This window comes from Cricetulus griseus, chromosome 5 (assembly GCF_003668045.3).
Source record: "Cricetulus griseus strain 17A/GY chromosome 5, alternate assembly CriGri-PICRH-1.0, whole genome shotgun sequence".
Lineage (NCBI taxonomy): Eukaryota > Metazoa > Chordata > Mammalia > Rodentia > Cricetidae > Cricetulus > Cricetulus griseus.
The window spans coordinates 84,115,548-84,138,834 of record NC_048598.1 but is presented as its reverse complement, the minus strand read 5'-3'; positions in this window follow the sequence as shown (position 1 = coordinate 84,138,834).

The following is a 23,287-nucleotide window of genomic DNA, read 5'->3' as shown; positions in this document are numbered from 1 at the left end:
ACTGGTGAGATGACTAAGTCAGTATCACAGTGACCTATCCCAGAGCTTCATTAGTATCTTCATGATGAAGCTGACAAATTCCCTCTGAAAGGGGTTAGGGAGATGGTTCAGTCATTGCTTGCTGTGCATTTGGATCCGAATCATAAAATAAAACAGAGAAAATAATACTCAGGTGCAGGGGTGTGTACGTGTTTTCATAGCAGTGGTACAGTGAAGACAGAAGGATTTGAAGGACATGATGGTCAGCTTATCTGACCAAGTCAATAACTTGCTTCAAAATGTAAAAGATAAACTGAGTAAAGACACTGATCTCTGTCCTTCACACATATTCACACACATGTAGACACATGAACAATGACATGTGTACATGTTATACACATACACACATAAGTGAAATGATGCAAACAATGGATTTGGAAAAAAATTAAGTGAAGTAAGCCAGGGTCAGAGAAAAAAATACTGTAAGATGTTATCTCTCACACACAAACCATAACTTTTAATTTGTATTTATGTACACAGTATGACTACACATATATAGTATAATACACACACACACACACACACACACACACACACATACACACACACACACACACACACACGTATCAATAACTCTGCCAGCTGCCTGAGTTTTGCTATCATATTAGGGCCCCAAATAACACACAGAGTCTTATATTATTTACAATGCTGCTGGCCAATGACTAGGATTTCTTATTTGCTAGCTCAGTCTTAATTACCAACCATAACTACTAATTTATATGTTTTAGAAAGACTTATCTTACTGAGGACGACAGCCTTATGTGTCCTCCTTCCTGGCGATCGCATGGCAACTCCTCTTTACTACATTTCCCAGAATCCTCCTTCTCTCCTAGTCCTGCCTATCTTGCTTCCTTATTAGCCAACAGTGCTTTATTTATCAACCAATAAGACAAACATATACACAGAAGGACTTCCCCCGTCATCTCCTCTTTTCTGTCTAAACAAAAAGAAGAGTTTTTAACATTAACATAGTAAAATATACAATAAAATAGTTATCAAGTAAGAACTATAGTTACAATATTTATTTCATTAACATTTAGCAAGATTTTAAGGAAAATATTCTATCATTTATCTTATCTTTGTGAGTCTAAAGTCTTATATATGACTTATCTTTTATCATAACTAAGGAAAACCATAACTATAGCTATCTGTCTTCAACTCCATCAAAGACCATAGAAGGATAATATATAAACTCTAGAAATGACAGAGACATATTCTATCTGGACAGTCACCCAAAGTTCCTCTGTAACATTAGGACATCCATCTTCAGCCTATAGACCATAGTGTGTCTGGCAGACTTTTTCATGAAGCAGGAACCCTTCAAGACTATCTTGTTTTGCAAGTTCAGCAGTCACTTTCCTATGGATCCTGCATATCCAGTTTATCAAATAGTCCATGCAAGAGCAGTTTCTTGACCAGATGGCTGATCTTGCCATGTTGAAAGCAAATTCCATACTGAGTTTCTTTGATGTCCATCTTCCTTTCTGACATAATTGGTGTGCCAGGAACAGTTGTGTCTCACTGTCATGAAAAACCCCGAACCATTTAAATGCCATAAATTCTGTAGGTCTTTGAAAGGTTTGAAGAATATCTATCCATCTCAAATACATCTCTGTATATTTAGAAAACCTAACTAACCTAAATGTAAGTTTTGACTACTATACCTGACTATATACAATCTGTATTTATAAACACAATGCCAAACAAGAGGAGAAATTTACATATAACTAAATTAACCTTAAATTTGTATCAATAAATGAAAATCCATACCAATGTATTCATTTCTATATCCTATTGCCCTTTTTTCCTTTAAAAAAGATTGACTGCGATCTTTACCATTTATAACCAACCCCATTTAAATGGAAACAAATATTTATAAACAATATTTTGGAATTTGGGCATTGTTCATTCCAAATTGCTTCCTGCTGTTTGGGGGCGATGTCCATTCCATGGGGATCATGATAAAACACAGAAATCGGGCCAGGTCCTTGTTTTTGTAGTTTTCAAGGCTGCATTGTCTCAGCTGTTTTAGATGTTGGATCACATGGAACACTGTTTTAGGGGGTCTTGCTTCATCAAACCAAATTAGTCTGGAAGGAATCCATAGCTTTCCATTTTCTGTGGAAACATAATCAAAAACTCTTTTCCCAAGTAACCTGTCCTTATTTTTCAATTTAGAAGTCAAAGCATTTTTAAAATACATAAGTTGGATTAATTTAGCAGCACCTATAATCAAATGTATTTTAGCAGCTGTAGCTCTTTCCTCCTCGGCAATCAAACAATTTAAAGACAACAGTATAGCAAATAGTATCCAGACTCTGTGAGTATTTTCCATCTTTACTTGGGTTTTTATCATTCTATTTCTTTTACTTCCTTTTGTTTCTTTTTTCCTGAGACAAGTTTTCTCTGTAGAAATCTGCCTGCTTCTGCTTTTGGAGTGCTTGGATTAAACACACACACACACACACACACACACACACACACACACACACACACACACACATCCTTATATTTGTGTATAGGGTTATGGAGGTGACTCAGTCATTGGTTGCTGTGCAAGTAAGAGGACTTGAGTTTGGATTCCTAGCACTGAATGAACAACAACCAACCAACCAACCAACCAACCAACAACTAGATGTACTGCTGTGTGCTTAAGGAAAGGGAATAGGAAATACAGGATGTAAAGTTTATAAAAGTAGATGGATGAATATTGAAAGATAGAAGGCTTCAGAATGCATGGTGAACAGGGAAAAAGGAAAGAGGAGCAGGTCTGTGGCAGAGATGAGATCAACCCAAAGTAGTTTGTACAAAATTGCTCGGGGGAAAAAGATTTTAAAAGAATTCAGTTCTTCTATGTATCCTTTACATTGCAACTAATATCCACTTATGAGCGAGTACCTACCATGTTTGCTTCATCAGTCTGGGTTACCTCACTCAGAATGATTTCTTTTCTAGTTCCATCCATTTGCTTTCAAATTTCCTGGTGTCCTTGTTTTTAAAAGCTGAGTAATATTCCATTGCATAAATGTATCGTATTTTCTTTATCCAGTCCTGGGTAGAGGGACATCTAGGTCATTTTCAGGTTCTGGCTTTTACAAATAAAGCTGCAATGAGCATAGTTGAGCAAGTGTCCTTGTGTTATGACTGAGCATTCTTTAGGTACATGCCCACGACTGGTGCATTCCTGGGTCTTGTGAGAGGTTGATTCACAGTTTTCTAAGGAACCACCACCATGACTTCCAAAGTGACTGCACAAGTTTGCACTCCCACCAGCAATGGAGGAGTTTTGAGAGTGGACTTAGGGCAGGTGGGGATGGGAACATGAGTGATCAGATTGGAGTGGCAAGTACTGAGAGAGTGCTGAGGGGGAGTGCTGGGGGAAGCATTTTGGCTCTGTAGAAGTCTGGTGTAGAGGAATTTCCCAGGAGTCTATGGTGAGGACTCCATGTTAGACTCCTTGCAATAGCAGATAAGTAACCTGAACTGGCCATCTCCAGTGACCAGGTTGGTGCCTGATTGCCATTAGAGAGGCACTATCCAGCAACTAATGGAGGTAGATGAGGAGACCCACAGCCAAACATTAGGTGAAGTTCTGGAATTCTCTGTAGGAGGAGAAGAAAGAAATGTACAAGTCAGAAGGGGTCAAGAACACTACTGGAAGGCTCACATAATCAACAAACTGGGTCATAGGGCCTCATCGAGAGTGAACTGACAACCAGAGAGCTTGTATGAGATTAACCTAGGCACTCTGCATATATGTTACAGTTGTGTAGCTTGGTCCTATTACAGAAATCCTAACAGTGGGGATAGGAGCTGTCTCTGACTCTTTTACTGGACTTTGGACCCTGTTCCTCACACTGGGTTGCCTGCCCAGCCTTAACACATGGGGAGGTGCTTAGTCAGACTGCAACTTGATATGCCGTATTTTTTGATACTCATAGGAAAAGTGCCCTTTCCTGGATGGAAACAGAAAAGGATTGGGGGTGGGAAGGGGAGAGTATGGGAGAGGGGCTGGGAGGGGAGGATGGGGGAGCCTTTGGCCAGGATGTAAAATAAATAGATGGATTAAAAAATGATTCAGTTTACAAATTTGAAATGTGAAGTGCCTGTGTTGTGAAATTAATCTTGCATACAAAAGGGTTCCTTCTGCACAACTGAAAATTCTACCCTCTTGTCACCACACCTCCTTCCTTTCCTTCAGCTTCTCTCTAGTTTCTAGGACTGTTATTGTCTCTGAATAAAAGTTTGAGTTTCTAAGCTTTGTGTATAAGTGAGACTGTGTGGGACATGTCTTATGTTGTGTATCTCTATATTTTCTGATCTTTCCTTGGTCAGTGAACTATCCTTCATGAAATGGTGGAATTCTAACTGTAGGGTGATATGACAGGAGCCAAATATGATGATGATGGCTAAAGGAAGTAAACTCATCTACAAATGTTAAAAACAAAGTTGAGAAAATACTGGCAAAGATAGCCAAATAGTGTATATTTTCAAGCATATGAAAATAAGTATGCATGATAACAAATTATGTGAGTGGAGAAATGGAGACATGTTATACAATAAGTGCACAAACAAACCACCTGAAAGGCCTTACATGTATCCATTGTAAAATCCAGGAAACGGCAAAGTTTAACTAATATGCAAACCTAGTTAATTCCAGAGAATGTAGAAAACCAGTGGACAATAGATAAAACAAACCATAACATAATCAAGCAATTTTGATCAAAATATATAAACATTCCTGTTAAAAATAAACATGACTGAAGGCAAAGGTGGTTATATCAGGTGAAGAATTGAGATCTAAAGACAGACCTTTAAATTAAAACAGAAGACAAGGTGGTACACACCAACATTGACAAGTGCTATGTGTGTGAGTTTATTATCAGATGTAGACTTCCAAACAAAACTTCACATGGTGTACCATGATGACTCAAAGCTTTGATGGACAAACCAAAGAATGATCAGAAAGCAAAGAAATTGAATCATGGAGTTTGTTCTCTGTCTGTTGGGCATGATTATCAGAAAATCTTATTATATTTCTCCATATCTCCATTGATTTTCTCTGTGGGAAAGCTTCCTTATACCTTTCATTTTGTCAAATAGGTTTTGACCCACTAATCCCATTACCTAAACTGATAGTTACAGGTATACCATATAATTGTGTCTAGCAATAGATACTGTGCTAACATTATCAGAACTATTGAATAGATGATGTAATGGACTCTTGGACTGGTCAGCAATCCTCCAAAAAGCCACACAAGTGGCATAACAGCTGTAAGAAGGAGCTATGATTTTAATTTCTTTCAGAAAGTCCTATCATACATCATCTCACCAAGACTTTGAGACCATGGCTCTTTGATGCACCTCATTGATCAGGGTTGTATTGATACACAGCACTTCATAACCAAAAGGATTAGTCACTGAAAATGATAAACTTATGCCTTGTAGGTCAGAAGTCCTTTTCAGAGAGACTAGGCTCTCCACTCAGGTTATCACTAAGTTGAAATCAGTGGCCAGACTGTATGCTTAGCTGTAGATTGGGAGTAAAAATTATCTTCAATTCCTTTCTAACAGTCAGAAATTGTTTTCTTGCCTGGTGAGCTGCTAGAGAACACCCTCCTAGAATCACAAACAGAGCACCATATGAGTGCTTGCTTTCTCCTGTTGAGTTGGTCTTTGGATTTCTCTGTTTGTATCCTAATTGGACTTGTCTTACTCAGTGTTTATACCTATTTTAATTACATAAAAATCTGTCCTCTGAATCAAAGGATTTGGTTGTAGAAACTATATAAAATAAAAATAATTTATATCATAATCTGTTAACATATACAAAAGAAACATCTTATTTCTTCTGGTTATGTTAAGAATGATAGTCATCACAGGGCCCATTTTTGGAGAGGCTATTTGTAGACATTTCCCTTGGTTCTTTCAATTACATATCAAGCAGGAAAATACTTTTTTGTGTCAAAAGATATTTCTTTTCAAGATATGTGAACACACATACAAACATACCCTTTAGATTCAATCCCTCATATTGAGGGCAGGCAAGACAGCCCTCATATTACAGAGAAGCCTTTCCTAGGATTGGGCTGCCAGTCCCAGTTGTACAGTTTTCATTAAGGAATATGTTTGATGTTAATGAGGCCACATTCTTGACTTGGAGTAAAAATATTGCAATTATGGAAGATTCATAATGGATATGCTTTCAACTTCTAATAAATCTTTTCATTCCATCCTCCTAATTACATAATTATTTCACACTCCAGGATATTGACTCTTCTGAAGTGGCATCTTAAGCAGGACATTATTTAGTGGCACAAAATCTTGGTGGAAGATAAAAGAAATAATCTTATTGGTGTGGTGCAGTTGAACTACTTAATGACAATTACAGCTTGGTGTTCTCCAGAGGAATCTCTGGTTTCCCTAGTTATCTTCTTTTGTCACTCTTACCCTTGTCAATTAGACAAACAACCCTCCATGACTATTTGTTACATTAGCATCTGGTTAAAGTATAGTAGAGGACCATAAATGGTGTGCACATGGGTGAAATTTTTAGCAATGGGGACTGAGGTATTCAAGTATCTGCCACTGAATTCATTTTTAAAATTTTTGTTACTTTTTTGTTTATGTGGTGTGTGTGTGTGTGTGTGTGTGTGTGTGTGTGTGTGTGTGTGTGTGTGTGTGTGTGTATGAGAGAGAGGGGGGGACATGGCAGCCACATGAAGCACCAGATCTTTTAGAGTGGCAGTTACAGGTAGATATGACTTGCTCAAATAAAACTCAAATATGAGGTAAGAGGACAAGTTGTTATGGCCGTTTCTGGCCATCTTCCACTTGAGTCCTGAGGCCAAATTCATGTAGTCAGACATCACAGCAAAAGCTCTACGTGCTGAATAATTTCAGCAACACACAGGCTCTAGTTCATTTTCAATTAGTTATTCCCTGGTAGATTTGGAGAGTTGTTAAATATTTGTGTCTGCAATTCAAATGAGAAATTACATCTTAGGCCTCAGAATGAGTGGTCTTCTTTATTAACCGGCTTTAAAAGGGGGAATTGAGGTCACACTGGGATTATCACTGTTCTATCTACTTTGTTGCTATCCTTATTCTCTCACTTTTCAACTTTCTGACCTTGAAGGAAAGGGGATATTGTATCCTTTAATTTTATGTTTCTTAGACTAGGATTCACCCAAAAGCCATACCTAACTGAATGAAAACAGTAGAGGCAAAATTGACTTGGGGCATATGAGCTATGTGACCAGTAAACAATGGAGCTGCTTCTGCATAATGTAATCCTGGCTTTTGAAAAGTGTGGTGGATCTGGTGGTTGGTACAGAACTAAATAGAGAATTCTCAATAGAGGAATCTAAAATGGCTAAAAGACACATAAGAAAGTGCTTAACATCCTTAGCCATCAGGGAAAGGCAAATCAAAACAACTCTGAGATACCATCTTACTCCTGTCAGAATGGCCAAAATCAAAAACACCAATGACAGCTTATGCTGGAGAGAATGTGGAGAATGGGGATCACTCCTCCACTGCTGGTGGGAGTGTTAACTCCTACAGCCACTTTGGAAATCAGTGTGGCGATTCCTCAGGAAAACGGGAATCAGTCTACCACAAGATCCAGCAATTCCACACATAGGCATATACCCAAAAGATACAAATTCATACAACAAAGACATCTGTTCAACCATGTTCCTAGCAGCATTATTTGTAATAGCCAGAACCTGGAATCAACCTAGATGCTCCTCAACTGAGGAATGGATGGAGAAAATGTTGTACATTTACACAATGGAGTACTACTTAGTGCGGGGGGGGGGGGGGCGCAAACAATGGAATCTTGAAATTCGAAGGCAAATGGCTGGGTCTAGAAGAAAACATCCTGAGTGAGGTAACCCAGTCACAAAAAGACAAATGGTATGGACTCACTCATATATGGATTTTAGACATAGAGCAAAGAAGTAGCAGCCTACAATCCACACCGCCAGAGAAGCTAGAAAACAAGGAGGACCCTATGAAAGACATACATGGTCCCCTGGAGAAGGGGAGAAGTACAAGATCTCCTAAGCTAATTGGGAGCATGGGGGAGGGGAAGGGAGTTAGAAGAAAGAGATGGGGAGAAGAGGAGGGGAGAGGAGTACATCAGGGATCAGGAAGATCTAGTCAGGGAAAGAATAGAGGAGAAAAAGAAAAGAGATGCCATCATAGAGGGAGCCATTATAGGTTTAAAGAGAATTCTAGCCTAGGGTAAAGTCCAGATATCTAAAAGATTGACCCCAACTAATAATCTAAGCAATAGTCGAGAGACTACCTTAAATGCCCTTCACAGATAATTAGATTGATGATTACCTTATATTGCCATCCTAGAGTCTTCATCCAGTAGCTGATGGAAGCAGAAGCAGACACTCACAGCTAAACACTGAGGTGAACTCTGGAAGCCATTTTCAGAGAGGGAGGAGTGATGAACAAAGGGGTCAAGACCAGGCTGGAGAAACCCACAGAAACAGCTGACCTGAACAAGGGGTTGCTCATGGATCCCAGACTGATAGCTGGGAAACCAGCATAGGACTGTTCTAGACCCCCTGAAGGAGGAGCTCAGTTTGGAGGTCTGAACAATCTATGGGGCCACTGGTAGTGGATCAATGTTTACCCCTAGTATACAAATGGACTTTGGTGTAAATCTATTCCACACAGAGGGATATTCTCTAGATACACTGGGAGCATCTAGGCTCTGCTCCAAATGATATGACAGACTTTAAAGATCCCCCATGGAAGGCCTCACCCTTCCTGAGGAGCAGAAGGGGGTTGGGATAGGGAGCTGTAGGGGGTGGGGGGCAGAGGAGGAGGGGAGGGAGAGGGAACTGGGATTGACATGTAAAAGAAGCTCATTTCTAATTTAAATTTATAAAATAAAAAAAGAAAGTAAAGTGTGTTGCAGGGTCAGGAGACAGCTCAGTGGGTAAAAGTGATTTCTCAGCCATCATAAAGATCCAAGTCTGAATCCTAAGAATTTACATTAAAACAGAAAAGCCAGAGGCATGGCATGAGCCTCTGTAATCCACTTGTTGCTGCAGGGAGATAGAGAGGAACATTCAAGAACCTTCTAGGCCAGCAAGCCTGACTTATGCAGTAGAAAAAAAATGATAAAGATGTTCTGTTTCAAGCAAGGTAGAGGGCAAGAACTGACATGAGGTTGTCAGCATGAGCATGCTTTCATTCACACACACATATGTGTGCTCAAACAGCCACCTATCCCTTCTATTCACATGTAAGCATACATTCATGTATGCATGTATACATGTGTTTCAGTTCCTCATCTATGTGCTTGTTGATTATTTTTATTGACTTGAATATATCACTGAAGAAATGACTTTCAAAACTGGGAATTTCTGTATTATGCAACTCTAACAAAATCTTGTTAACCCACCATTAACATGATTTTATGTACTAATGAACATTTGACAAAACTTTTAGAGTTAGTCATTCTCAGGTAACAGAAGTACTTTAAATCATGACCAGTCATCAAGTGTTCATTCTCTCTTGTTAATGTTTGCCCTATGTTTGGGGCAAATAAGTTATAATTGAAATGCTTTCCTTTGTCAAACCAGGTTCCACATACATATTTAGAAATGTATATGCCTGCAATAAATCAGGAAGAAATGACCATATCTACTATTCATATAAGGATGTTATTCATATAAACATAAGTTCCTCTGTTGTTAACACACCTCACCACACACACACACACACACACACACACACACACACACACACACACACACAGAGAGAGAGAGAGAGAGAGAGAGAGAGAGAGAGAGAGAGAGAGAGGGAGAGACACACCATCTGAATGCCTGTAGGCATATATTCATTCTAGACCCAAGGATTTGTTGCCTATACAAATTTAATATTTTCTTACCTTCACTTCCTGTTGTGGTAATAAAACACCCTAACAAAAGTGGCTTAAAGAAGAGGTTTATTTGACTTCCAGTCCCATGTCACAGTTCATCATTGTAGGGAAGTGATGGAAGCACAAACTTGAAAGTGCTAATCATATCATACCCTCAACCAAGAACAAAAACAATGAATTGATAATGAATGCAGTGTCAGTGTAGTTTATACTTTTATTCAGTCCAAGGTCTAGCCTATGAAGTGGTGTAGTCCAAATTCACAGTGGCTCTTATTACATTAATTAACTCAGGTAATTAGATCCCTCATTGGCATGCCCATAGGCCAACCTAATCTAGAGAATCCTTCAATGAGACTCCCTTCCCATCTGGCTATCCGGATTGTGTCTCGTTGACAACTACAATTAACCATGATACAAAGCACATTTTTTGTTTATTTTCACTATTCCCAGGTATGTTAGATACTGGATCTCAGAGGGTGGCAGGTAAGGAGAGGAAAATTTTGTCTTCAGCAAGCCTTAAATTTATCTCCCGAGTTCACCATGTGAACACTATGACAACCTTGCCATTTTCCACTCATGCCACACTGTGCAAACTGTCTCTGTTTGTGTACCTGTCTTGCCACCAAAGTAATGTTTGTATTACTGCCATCCCTTTCCTCAAAATACATCTGATCCTGTCTTTTCACACTCTTTCAGAAATGGCCTGTGAGCACTCTTACCCAGGAATGTTTCCTACCTTTGGAGGGTCAAATTGTTTTTCCTTTTCAGAGATAGGGGTTTGGACTTAGAGGTCCACAGTTGACGATCTGAGTTTACCAACAGAGCTCCCCTTGAGATGATAACTGAGACCATACTGTGCCTTCTAAACTCTATAGTAAAGATTTGATTGACGTTTGGATCTGCTAACCTAATGTATGGCTTAATACCAAAGATTTCACCCAATTTTAGTGGATATTTTAAATTATTTGTTTAAAATGTATTTTATGTCTTTGAGTCTGTCAACTTTTTTTTTCTAATAACCGGGTGCTTCTGTAGACACTTGTTGCCACACCTCTCAATGCAGTAGAGGAAATTTAAGGTTTTGAAGTGTGGCTGTTTACTTTAATGCTAGTAATTTTCAAGTAGAACTGATACTGTTTAAATGGGATGGTTAATATAATCAGGATTTAACACCTAAACAGAATTTCATATAATGGGAGATCTACCTGTAGAAATTTGATGGGTTATGTACTTCTGTATATATGTTTCTCTCTTATTGGATGATGAGTAAAACACTGATTGGCAAGTAGAGGCGGGAAGATAGGAGGAGCTAGGAGACTAGGAGAATGCTGGGGAGAGAATGAGAGGCCACTAGGAGACACCATGTAGCTGCTAAAGGAGCATCCAGGCATTCTCTGGTAAGCCAAGACCACATAAAAATACATAGATTTATAGAACTGGGTTAATAAGTAAGACAGAGCTAGCCATTAAGAAGCCCTAGCCATCCGCCAACAGTTTGATAATTAATATTGTATCTGTGTGTTTATTTGGGGCTAATCAGCTGTGAGACCAGGCTGGAAAGAGACTCTAGCAACAGAAAGTGATAGATACTGGTTCTAAAAATGTCACCTTTGATGGGAGCCTACCTTTCTGTGTGACCTATGAATGAGACTGCTACCTGGACCTTCCAGAAGCACATGCCTGGATTTGTATATGATTTGCATATTTTTAGTGGCAGCAAAATCCTGCTTTAGGTGATGTTTTTTTCTCTGCTCTCATCAAAGTCATTCCTTGATTTGTCTTTCTTTTTACAATCTACTTTGAATGATTGACCTAAACATAATAGATGGTTTCCATGTTTACTAATCTAAAATTTACCATCTGATTATGTATTTATTTAGCAAACTGTTAACGATCGATCTTGGGATGGGGAGAGAATGAATCAAAATACATAGTTTGGGTTAACCCTCATCTTTAGTGTTTGCTTATTTTTAAAATTTAACCCAATTTGTGAATGTCTGATAAGCTGACTTAATTGATAGGAAATGATCCTGCTGTATAGATCAATTATATTCTTCCAATTACTGAATTATGAAGTCTACCAACCTGTAAAAATCTTAGGAAATAGCCCTTAGTTTGTTCTCTTCCCAAATTCTACAAAGCATGGCATGCTATTTGCCTTTTAGAGAGCTCACTCAATGTCATGGCATTGGAGGTGGATAGAAGGCAGAAGGCAGAAGCAAATAGCTAGCGTTTAAACCATTGCTATTTCCAGCTTATTTACCTGACTCCCAGTTCTTAGGTATCTCTTAACAGGTACGAAGATCTTGATGAAATCTGATCTGCTTGTCCCCTAATTAGCTATTTGTCCTTGTTGTACATAAGAGAAAAAAATCAGCTATGACAGTCATACAGTTGGGAGGATTAATGATGCAGAGCTGGCAAAATCTCGTTGAGCTTTGGGAAATTAGCACAGAGTTATGGGATATTCAAAACTGACAGAGTGCTATAATTTGCCTCTGGAATTTAAGTTCTCCCTGAAGCCAGGGATGCAACATATTTCTTGCAGCAATCTGCTTATGGTTCAAATTTGGAGCTGTGACTCTCTTGTGATTCCTAATGTATCATGTCCAGATTGGACACAGTAAAGGATGTTTAAGGATTTTTGCTTCCTTCTATAAAATTGGATTTGTTTACTATAAATACCTTTATCACAGATTGGTAAGATTCTGTCTCTTTGTTATCTCAGTTGTATTGAGTGAAGTGCAACCAAGCAACTAACTGGACATATTGAGCTAAGTATGTAGCTCAAGCACAGTGAAAATGCAGCTCACAGGCATTTATCCTTGGGGTTCGTATTCTAGAAGACAATGCAGTGAGACCTCACATGTTTCTTTCCCTTTCCAAAGTATGTAGTAGCTAGGTTACAGAACTCATTTTAATTTCCTTAGTTTCCCCCTTCCCTCTGAAGGATAGAATTGGACCATGGCTGGAAATACCAAACTCTGTACAAAGGTCTAGGGCATGGCAATGTGATTGAACCTGGTTTGTGAAGGAATTTTGATAATTCATGTGTGTTATGATAAAGCTCTAAGGGAAACTTGGTGGATCCCATGGCAGGTGAGGGTGACCAAGGTGGAGGGACGAACATGCAGGCAGACAGAGCTTAAGTGAGAAGTTTTATTAAAAAGGGAATGGAAGGGGGAAGAAAAGAGAAAAGAGGTAAACAGAGACACAGAGGGGATAGGAGAGAAGAGGGAGACAGGAAAAGTCCTGTCTGCTTCAGGGGAACAGCAGGAAAGAGAGTGGGAAAGAGAGAGTAGGGAAGAGAGAGGGAAAGAGATTGTGAAATAGAGAGCAGAAAAGAGCTTAAGTGGGCTGAGGTCTTTCTTTTAAAGGGATCCTTTGCACCTGGACTGACCAGAGCACTTCCTGAGTGCATGCTGCCAGGTGACAGGGGCAGACCAGCATAATGCCTAAATCCTTACAATGTGCTATGTTAAATATATAAAGAATTCTCTTTGCTGGATATCATGACAAATAATGCATTCTTGTCAATTATATTCATCCTGGCATGGCACAGAATGCCACAATTTATCAACCCTGACTATAATACCATGCCTGTTTACCAGTCTCCCTCCATTCCTACCCTTGTTCTCTACTTTCCCATCTGTCAATTTGGTCAGTAGTGTTGCATAGCTATCAGAGACTATCAGTAACAATACTTGCATTATTCACATTCATATCATTTTGTGAAGGAATCTTTGACCACCGGAATGTAATCATTTTTATTTTATCATGTTTTAGTCTAACACAACTCCTTTAAGTAGCTTTAAAAGGGGGATAAACAACATAATTCTCATTTAGTTTTATTTTATAGTTCCTGGTAGACCAAATATATTTTCCTCTTAGGTGACAAGCAATAAAATTCTTCATAGTAAAGGCAAAAATATATTTTTGCCACATAGATTTTTTTGCCATATAGATTTTTATTCTTGATAAATAAAAGAAGTTTACAAAATTTACCTTGGAGAAAATATAAAATAATGTCATTGTTTTACCTTTCTTGAAGATTACTTTTTAATTACCTAATTCAAGTGAAAATTTGTGGCTTTGTATAAACAAAGTCTTCCAGTGAATAACAGTCCCAAGTTATTAGATGTCATTTAATAAGGACTTTTGGGGGGAAATTTGTACTTCTGTTGGCTCAGGAGCATTTCTGGTGATTGAATAAAGAGGTAGAATCCCTTAACTCTAGTTGGTTACATTTTCATTAACAGAACATTTTTTAATTGTTCACAATGTAATACAGAAATAATTAATAAGAGCATCCAAATCACATTCTTTAAACTGTAAATTATTAATGCAAGGTGAGGTGCTTTGTCTTACTGCAACTAGATATGCCATGATATGTTGGTACCCATGGCAGGCCTGCCCCTTTCTGAACAGAAACAGAGTTGGAATCAATGGGGAGACAGAGGGGAGTTGGGGGAAGAAAATGGGTGGAGAGGAGGGCTGCAAAATAGATAGATAGATAGATAGATAGATAGATAGATAGATAGATAGATAGATAAATAAATAAGAGCAAAACCAGTTTGATATCAGAAGCAACTCACAGTATTTTTTTTCTTGAACTAATGGCTAACCGACTATTATATAAAGTTTTTGTATTTAGGCTGTGGGTCAAGTTTCATTTAGATAGGAAATTATTCCCATGTGTCATTATCTGGAGTAAAATATGTTAGTGTGAGAAAGAAGATGCACTTGATTGTTCCTTTGTAAAGATAAAATATTTTTAAGAAAAATAGAAATCATTTAAAATGCAGTATTTCTCAGTACCTATCTGTACCATACTGTATGTTACTGGAATTCTAAATACTGTCAGAGTTAATGAAGACTGAGAAGTATCAGCACAGTAGAACAACTCCTGTAGTAAACAGCTATAAGTTTGTCCAATTACGTAAAGTTTGATAGTAACAGCTAAAATTTGAACAAAAGATTTATAACCATGATGAAATTAAGACTTTAAAAATTTTAACATTTAATATATGATATAATTTTTGTTTGATTGGCGTTAAATTAAAATCCAATAGATACCTGGACCAATCATGGCATTTTTAGAACCTATATGTCTTAATTTTCTTAATATACATAAAACTGAAAGATTGGAGTTAAACATTACAAAACAAACCTCAACTCCACACTTTCTATGACCATTTCAGTGCATAAATCCCAGAGGAAACAAATGATCAAACAAACAATACATTCCCAATAATAGGAAGCATCTTTCAGGTTTGTGTAGAGATGCTATTTGTCCACCACCATCAACATAATCCTAGGATGTCCTGTTACACTCACTACCCAGTGATGGACTTAATTTAGTACCTCATATATGCTTCTATCCATTTCTGCCAAGGAATTAACATCACTAAATATAGATCGCACAGGTGACATACAAAGCTATACAAAGGCATAAATATTTCTTTCAGTTAAAAATTTAACTATGTAAGAAAACCACATTTTTCTTAAATAAATTATTTTGCTTGTAGAGGAAATTTTTGACATAAGAAGATGGGTGTCTATACAGATACTTAGGATTTGCTGTTGACATTTATTTGACATTGGAGAATATAAACAGTATCTTGGTACTTTTTTTGGTAGGGTTTTCCTGAATGGAAAATAAATGGAACAGTTGCCATGCCATCACTCCAAATTAAAATGATTCACAAGAACTCCACACATGAAGACCTTGCACAATGTAGAAGTTGATAGCTCAGCTAAATGTGTTATGGAAGTGATGCTTAGTATTCTCAGCTCTCTCCATAATAGGTAACTGCAGTAACTACAGTAACTGCAGATGTTTTAAAATCTGTGTTTCCTTCTACCCTTACTAGAAAATGCACATTTCCTGATGATCTTAAAATAAAAATATTGTGAGAATTAAAACAAATTTATTGTGCTATTATAATATTATTACATCATTTCCCCTTTGTCTTTCCTCCCTCTAACAATAGACATGCTAAAGTAGATAGGAGAAAGCCCAGGAAGCTCCAACTTAATACAAAAAAACTATAGGTGACTAAGGAATGCTAGGAGCATAAGAATATTTACAACAATAAATGTTAGCTCTTCGTGAAATGTGACAATGGTAAGTTTATTTGTTAAAAATTTCACTGAACAATTTTTCTTACCAAGTTTTCTAAAGCTTCCTCTTGTTTGTCTTTTCTTTTTGGAGACTCTATTTATAGACAATTATGGGGGCACATGATTTATTTATTTTTCAATAGTAGCAGTTTCATAACAGAAGAAAATCACTAGGTCCTAAGAAATTATTTGCAGATAAATATATGTTAATATATGTTTCTGTTTCTTATACTTTCAACCTTGTTCCTTGTATGTTTTTTGTAATTCTTTCAGCTTTTTTTTTTATTTATTAGTTCAAGTTAGGGAACAAGCTTGTTTCACATGTAAGTCCCTTCTCCCTCTCCCTCCTCTCACCCCCATTCCTCCACTCCCACCCCCAACCTACCCCCCACCCCATCCACCCACCACTCCCCAGGCAGTGTAGGGCCCTCAACGGGGGCTCTGCAGAATCCACCAAATTCTTTCAGTTTTATAATAAAATTTTCTATCTCATTGAGAAATTCCTTTGCAGCTTTATGCATGCATATAATAATTTTAATCACTTTTTAGCTATAATATCCCTGTCATCCATCTCTGCTGAAATATTTCTTCTCAAAAATCATCTACTGTCTTTTTTGTATGGGACCCATTGTGCTTAATTAGAGTTACTTGCATGAGTATGTGATGGATGCAGAGTGCTGAATTATATAGATGCTTTTTAGTTCCAAATAATGCTTATTATCTCAACTCCTTGGATGTTCAAACTGATCAAACATTGTGAACTGAGATATCACTTATAGTAGGAATAATAAAAACCCAGAAACAGATATTGGGGTTCAAGCTGAAGATCAGAGAAATAAAGTAGCAGGCCAGTAGCTCTTACCTCTACCACAGCTCAGACCAAAGGAATTATTCTCAGACTGCTCCCTACTTACACTGCTCCACAGGTTTACTCAAACTGCTATGTTCTCCTCAATGTGGCTAGAAACTAATTCTTTCAGACTGACTTTTCTTCTTCCTTTTGTACCTCTCAAATTCTGGGATTAAAGCGGCATAATCCCAAATGCTGAGATCACCTTTGTGTGAGCTGTTTCTCTTTAGGACTGGATCAATTTCATGAAGCTCATTGCGGCCTTGAAGTAACAGAGATCCCTCTGCTTGTCTCTTGAGTCATGGGATTAAAGGTGTATACCACCACCACCTGGCTCTAAGGCTAGTTAGTATGGTTGCTGTGATTAAAGTTGTGACTCACCATTGCCTGACCTCTACGGCATGTGGATAGCTTTGGTTTCTGAACCCTCAGGCAAGCTTTAGTAAATCACAAATAATATATTATCACAATTCCTGTATTGTTTTTAGTGTAAGCATGAGGCCAGTATAGTACCATAGTGACACTGATAAATGTTTAGGACAACACACCTGGATGCCTCTGTTTCAGATTTCTCACCTGTAAAAAAAAAAGGAAGTCCCCCCCCATGTTTTCATTTAACATCATACAAACATAAAATGAGATACAAAATATTATAATAATAGTAAAAGACCATACCGATAAAATTTGCTTGGTTTATGATGCCAAGTTGTGATGGAATAGGCTACACACACTTTCTTCTTTCCTGGGATAATCTTTAAATTCGGTGTGTGAACTACATGAATGCACTCGTGTACAGCAGCCATTTTATATCGACAGAACCATGGATAGCTCCTTCAGGATTCTGTGGTGTCAAACCCAGGGGTAAATAGGAGTTAAATGTTTTTGTATTCCTATCATCTTTTTATTTTTAAGTTTTAATTATTGTTGTTTTTCTATTAACATAAATTTCTTTGTAGGGGAGGTGACAGGAACATGGCAAGAAAACCCACTTAAATAGCTTATCTAGCTCATGGGAACTCAGAGTCCGAATCAACAACCAGGGAGCCTGCATGATACTGACCAAGACCCTCTGCTTATATGTGACAATTGTGTAACTTGTGGGACCCCTGGTAATGGAAGCAGGGACTGTCTGTCCTTGGTGCTTTGACTGGCTCTTGGGAACAAATTCCTCATGCTGGATTGCCTTGTCCACAGTGAATAAAAGGGGAAGTTCTTGGTCTTATGGCTGCTTGATATATAACATGCATTGTTGATACAGAGGGGAAGCCGCCCCTTACTGAGCAAATAAGTAGTAGATTTGGGGAGGGAGAGAGAAGAGGGAAGAGAGTGAGAGGAAAGGAGAGAGGGGAAGCTGCCATCTGGATGTAAAAATCAATCAATATTTTAGATGAAAAATGTTCTTTCAGACAACATATTTTGATCACTTCGCTTTCCACAACTCCTCCCATATACTCACTACATCACAATTCTACCCTTTCTCCCTTTCCTTTTAAAAACAAACAAGCAAGCAACAACAAGCAAATCAAACAGCAAACCAAGAAACACACACACACACACACCATGGAAATGAAAACCAAACTATACAAGCAAAATAACAAAAAGACAAACAATTCCCAAACAAAGCAATTTGAGACAAAAAGTCTGCAAAAATACTACCTAGTTTATTTTGTGTTGGCCATCAACTGATTGGTATGGGGCCTACTCTGAAGTATGATTAACATGCCCAGTGAGACTCCATTGGAGAAAACTGATCTTTTTGTTTGCAAGTAGTTGTCAACTGTAGATATTTTCTTGGTTAAGGGTGGGAGCCCATTTCCCTGTCTCAGCCCACACTGACCCTGTCTGGCTAGAACTTATGCAGCCCTTTGCATGCTGCCACAGTCTCTGTGGATTCACATGCACCAGTTCTGTTGTGTTTTTAGGACACTGTTTCATAGATAATTCTAAGGAGTTAAATTCTGGGTGATTCTGAATGAAATTTCTCTTAACTTTGGATCAAATCTGTTTAGAAAAATATTCAAATACATAATCTCAAAACTCACAGGTCATAGAAACATGAAGGTTGCAGAATAAAATCTGCAGAATTCAAGGATGATTTTCTAAAGTGCAAAATAAATATTTTTATTTAGAACATAAGAAGGTAATTGTGACACTTAAAAGTAATGACATAGAATAGGCATAAACATTATGACAGATACTGTGAGTTCAGATACTGATAATCTATTTCTACCTTTTTTTTTTCCTGGCCAACTTTCTTTGCAGTGACAATTTTCTTTCAACTCTAAAGGATGAATCATGATTTACCTAAACCACTAACATTGCCCCCATTCTTCTGTGCAGAATACATGCTATCCTTTTCATTTCCCCTTATGCCATAAAGATATCAAGCTATGCCTTTAATGACATCGGTAAGCCTTGTCCCAAGAATTATGACACCCGGGCTTTTCCTAAGAATTAAATACCTTTATTACATAATCTTCTGTGTAGCCATTATTTAACTTACTATGTTTTTTCATTTATGTATGTTTGTGGGGCGTATGTTTCTATGAGGGGGGTGTTTGTGCCACAATGTGCTTGTGTGCATCACAGAATATCTTGCAGGAATGTCCTCCACCATGTAGATTACAGGGATCAAACTCAGGTTGCTAGGATTGGCAGAAAGTATCCTTTTCTTTTTCTTTTTTTAAAACAATCTTTTAAAAAACTTTGCATGCAAATCCCAGTTCCCTATCCCTCCCCTCCTCCTGCTCCCCCCACTACCCCTCACCAATTCTCCATCCACATCTCAGGGTGAGGCATCCCATGAGGAGTCAAAAAATTCTTTCTCATCACCTTGAGGCAGAACCAAGCGCCTCACCCCCAGCCCTGTATCTAGGTTGAGCAAGGTATCCCTCCATAGAGAATGGGCTCCAAAAAGCCAGTTCACACAGTAGGGATAAATCCTGGTCCCACTGCCAGTGGCTCCACAGACTGTACAAGTCACAGAACTGTCACCCACATTCAGAGGACCTAGTTCTGTCCTACATAGGTTCCCCAGCTGTCAGTCCAGAGTCAGTGAGCTCCCACTAGCTCAAGTAAGCTGTTTCTATGAGTTTTCCCATCATGGTCTGGACCCCTTTTGGTGAGTGCCCTTTTCTGCTGCTCCATTTTGCTCACTTCTTATTGTTTGAAATGATTCTCAACTGATATATAAAATGCAACAAAGCTCAACTGAAACTGCATGCTCTTTGATTTTTAACTCTTCACATTTACATAATGAGAGTATAGCAGATGGAGCAAATATAACCAAAGTAATTTACATACAGGTATGAAAATGTCAAAATGTATTTCACACTAAATACAAACTAATGAAAACAAAAGAGAAAATAAAACATAAACCTTCTCATAGGGTGTATGCTAATATTTGTCGAGTAAGGTGGACTCAAACACAAAGGCTTACAATAATATTTACTTCCTTTGTAATATATGGAGAAATTTGTTTAAACTGAAAAATCAATAAATGGCAGTTAGTGATTTTATCTATTTTATCCACCATATATTTCAGAGCTCTTGGCATAGTATTTGGAGATGACAGGTTCTCATTAAGTATATGTTAACAATTAGAGTAATAATGTTAAACAATGCTGTGGTTTCTGCAATAGTCCTAAAAGTAATATGATATTTAATAATATTTACAAATGAGAAAACTGACAGTCCAAATAGCTGAAAGATTAACTCATGGTCAGAATCTTAGTTCGGATGCTGTAGCCATGTGTGTCTTACTGTAGTTATAACTCTGTGCATATTGCCATGGTAGCATCTCATTCACTTTAAACTGTGCTTGACTACATGATAATTCGTTTGTTGCCTAGTAGTTTTTAGTGAAAAAGTGTTTCTCTATCAGAGGTCCCTCAGTTGAGATATTTTGTCTTTAGAATCGTCAGGGAAAATCTTTCAGGATTCACAGATACCAGGAAGGAGCCAGAATGGCTCTTTGATTTTTTGATGCCTCCCCAGCTCCCATAGGAAACTCTGTGAAGAATTTCAGTAAATTTCTTCATGTATCCCTGGCTAAGCCACATAGCTTCTTATCTCTGATAATAAAAAATGTCTGGGTATTACTTATACAGAAATGGATTCTCCATCACTTGACCCCCTTCTAATTTTCTGGTCTCTAACCCTACAACTCTCATATACATAGACATATATAAAAGGTAGAAGTGAGGGTCCCACATATGAGAAAGAACAACCAGTATTTATATTTTTGAGTTTTGCATATGTTTGCATGTGATAGGATAAGCCTACACCATGTGTGATGTTCTCTCTTTAAGGAGAAATGGTGTGAGAGACACAGATAAAAAAGAAATTAGTGAATATGCACACAACAAAGAGAGAGAAAAAGAGAGACAGAGAGACAGAGAGACACACACACAGAGAGAAACCATGAGACATACATAGTTCATGACCTATCAGATAAAAATGATGTTAAAGTTTAGTACACAGGTGTGGTACACTATTTCTCATTCCATGTTAATTTTGAAATGAACAAAGTTTCTTGGCATTATATAAATATGCATGTCACTGTCTTTTAAAACTGTACAATCCCTCAATCCATATTCTGGAAAATTCAGTTGATTCAACAATGGATGTATTATGGAGGCCAACATCAAGTGATTATTTTTCATTTATAACACACTTTAAACATGATGTTTTCCTAGTCACTGTTGCCCCTCATTTTCTTGCCCTAAATTGAGTAAAGACTTGAGACAACCTTCAAGTCTTGCCATCCATAATATGTTTGCTTCTAATCAATAACAATCAAGCTTTTCTTGGTATTATTTTAGTGAAATGATGTCTCCATCTCTTGGCCCCCTTTCAGTTTCCTGGCCTCTAAAAGTACTCATTTATGGCTCTTTCCTCCTGTTATGCCAGCTGGAAGTTCAAGAAGAATAATTCTCTGTCTATTTGACTCTACCCTGAACCACTATGATGATAGCCCTCCATTCTTTCTTCTGTATTAAGCCATTTTCAGATACCTGGGAGACCACATTCTCTTTAGAATGCCTCATTATGTGAGTAGTAAAACTTTTCATGTCCTCTTCCTGTATGTCGGATGCTATCACTGTATCTGAGGTCAATTTTGAATGGGTATCCACCTGTCTTTGCAGGTGGCTATAGGAGAAAGGAAGATAACTATTAGAAATTAACGGAATAAAAATGCTTATAGCTTAATTCCCCCTTTGACAGCAGAGGGACTGTTAATGATATGCTTTTAAGCTACTACTCATGAGGTGTGGTCTGAGGTTTACTCAAAGTCTAATTTACCTGTCTCTTGACTTTACAATAGTCTAACTCTACAGTGATTACAGAAATTACCCCAGTGGTAATTTTAGTGCATTAAGCTTTAGCCTCTGCTTGCAAAATTTTTTGCATATCATCCTAGGAATGTCTATATTTTAAAGCCCTGGTGGATCCTTGGTTTTATAACTTTATTTTATGTTTTACCTAGCATGAAAAATAGCAGTTCTCCTATGACATTTTTATAGAAACTTAGTTTGGTTGATTCTCCACAGGCCCCACTTTTTTTCTCCCTTGGTTTCCCGTGCTCAGCTCTGCTGTCCCACCTGCAATGTCTGTCTTTCTATTTTCATATCACATATGTTTCATTTCTTTCTATACATTTCCCCTAAAGCTACTTTTTCTTAGTTGCATGGGCGCCCCTTTATAGTTTCCTGGTCTCTACCCACACTTTCTCATATATATATATATATATATATATATATATATATATATATATGAAATGAGGCCCCCCACATATGAGAGAACATGCAGTGTTTGTCTCTTTTGAGTTTTCCAAATGTTTGTATATAGCATGAATGAACTTGTTTATTCATAGTATATTATATAAATATATACCATATTAATCATAATATTCAATAATAAAATAGAAATGGAGTGAGAGACACAGACAATATAAAATAGTGATTATTTTAAAGTAAATGAGAGAAAGGGAGTGACAGTAATTTGAGAAATGCACATACTTTATAACACCAAATAAGCAAGTGTTTGAAGAGACCCTCAAACCAGACATTCTAGTTAAGATATAAAGTAGTCATGTAGGCATCCTTGATGAGATGAAAATACTGCAGAATTAATTTAATGAACAGCTCTAGTTATAGTATTTTATAAGACTTGGCTTTATTAATTGAGAATTACATGTGTTCAGATCATGTCTCCTCCCATTCTCTACTGTTCAATTTATCGTCCATCCCAAACTCTACTATTCCTTCCCAAATATCACTATTCCCACTCTATTCCATGTGTTCTTTCTTTTTAAAAACCTCATGATGTCAACTTGCTATTGGCCTTGCTAGTATACACATTGG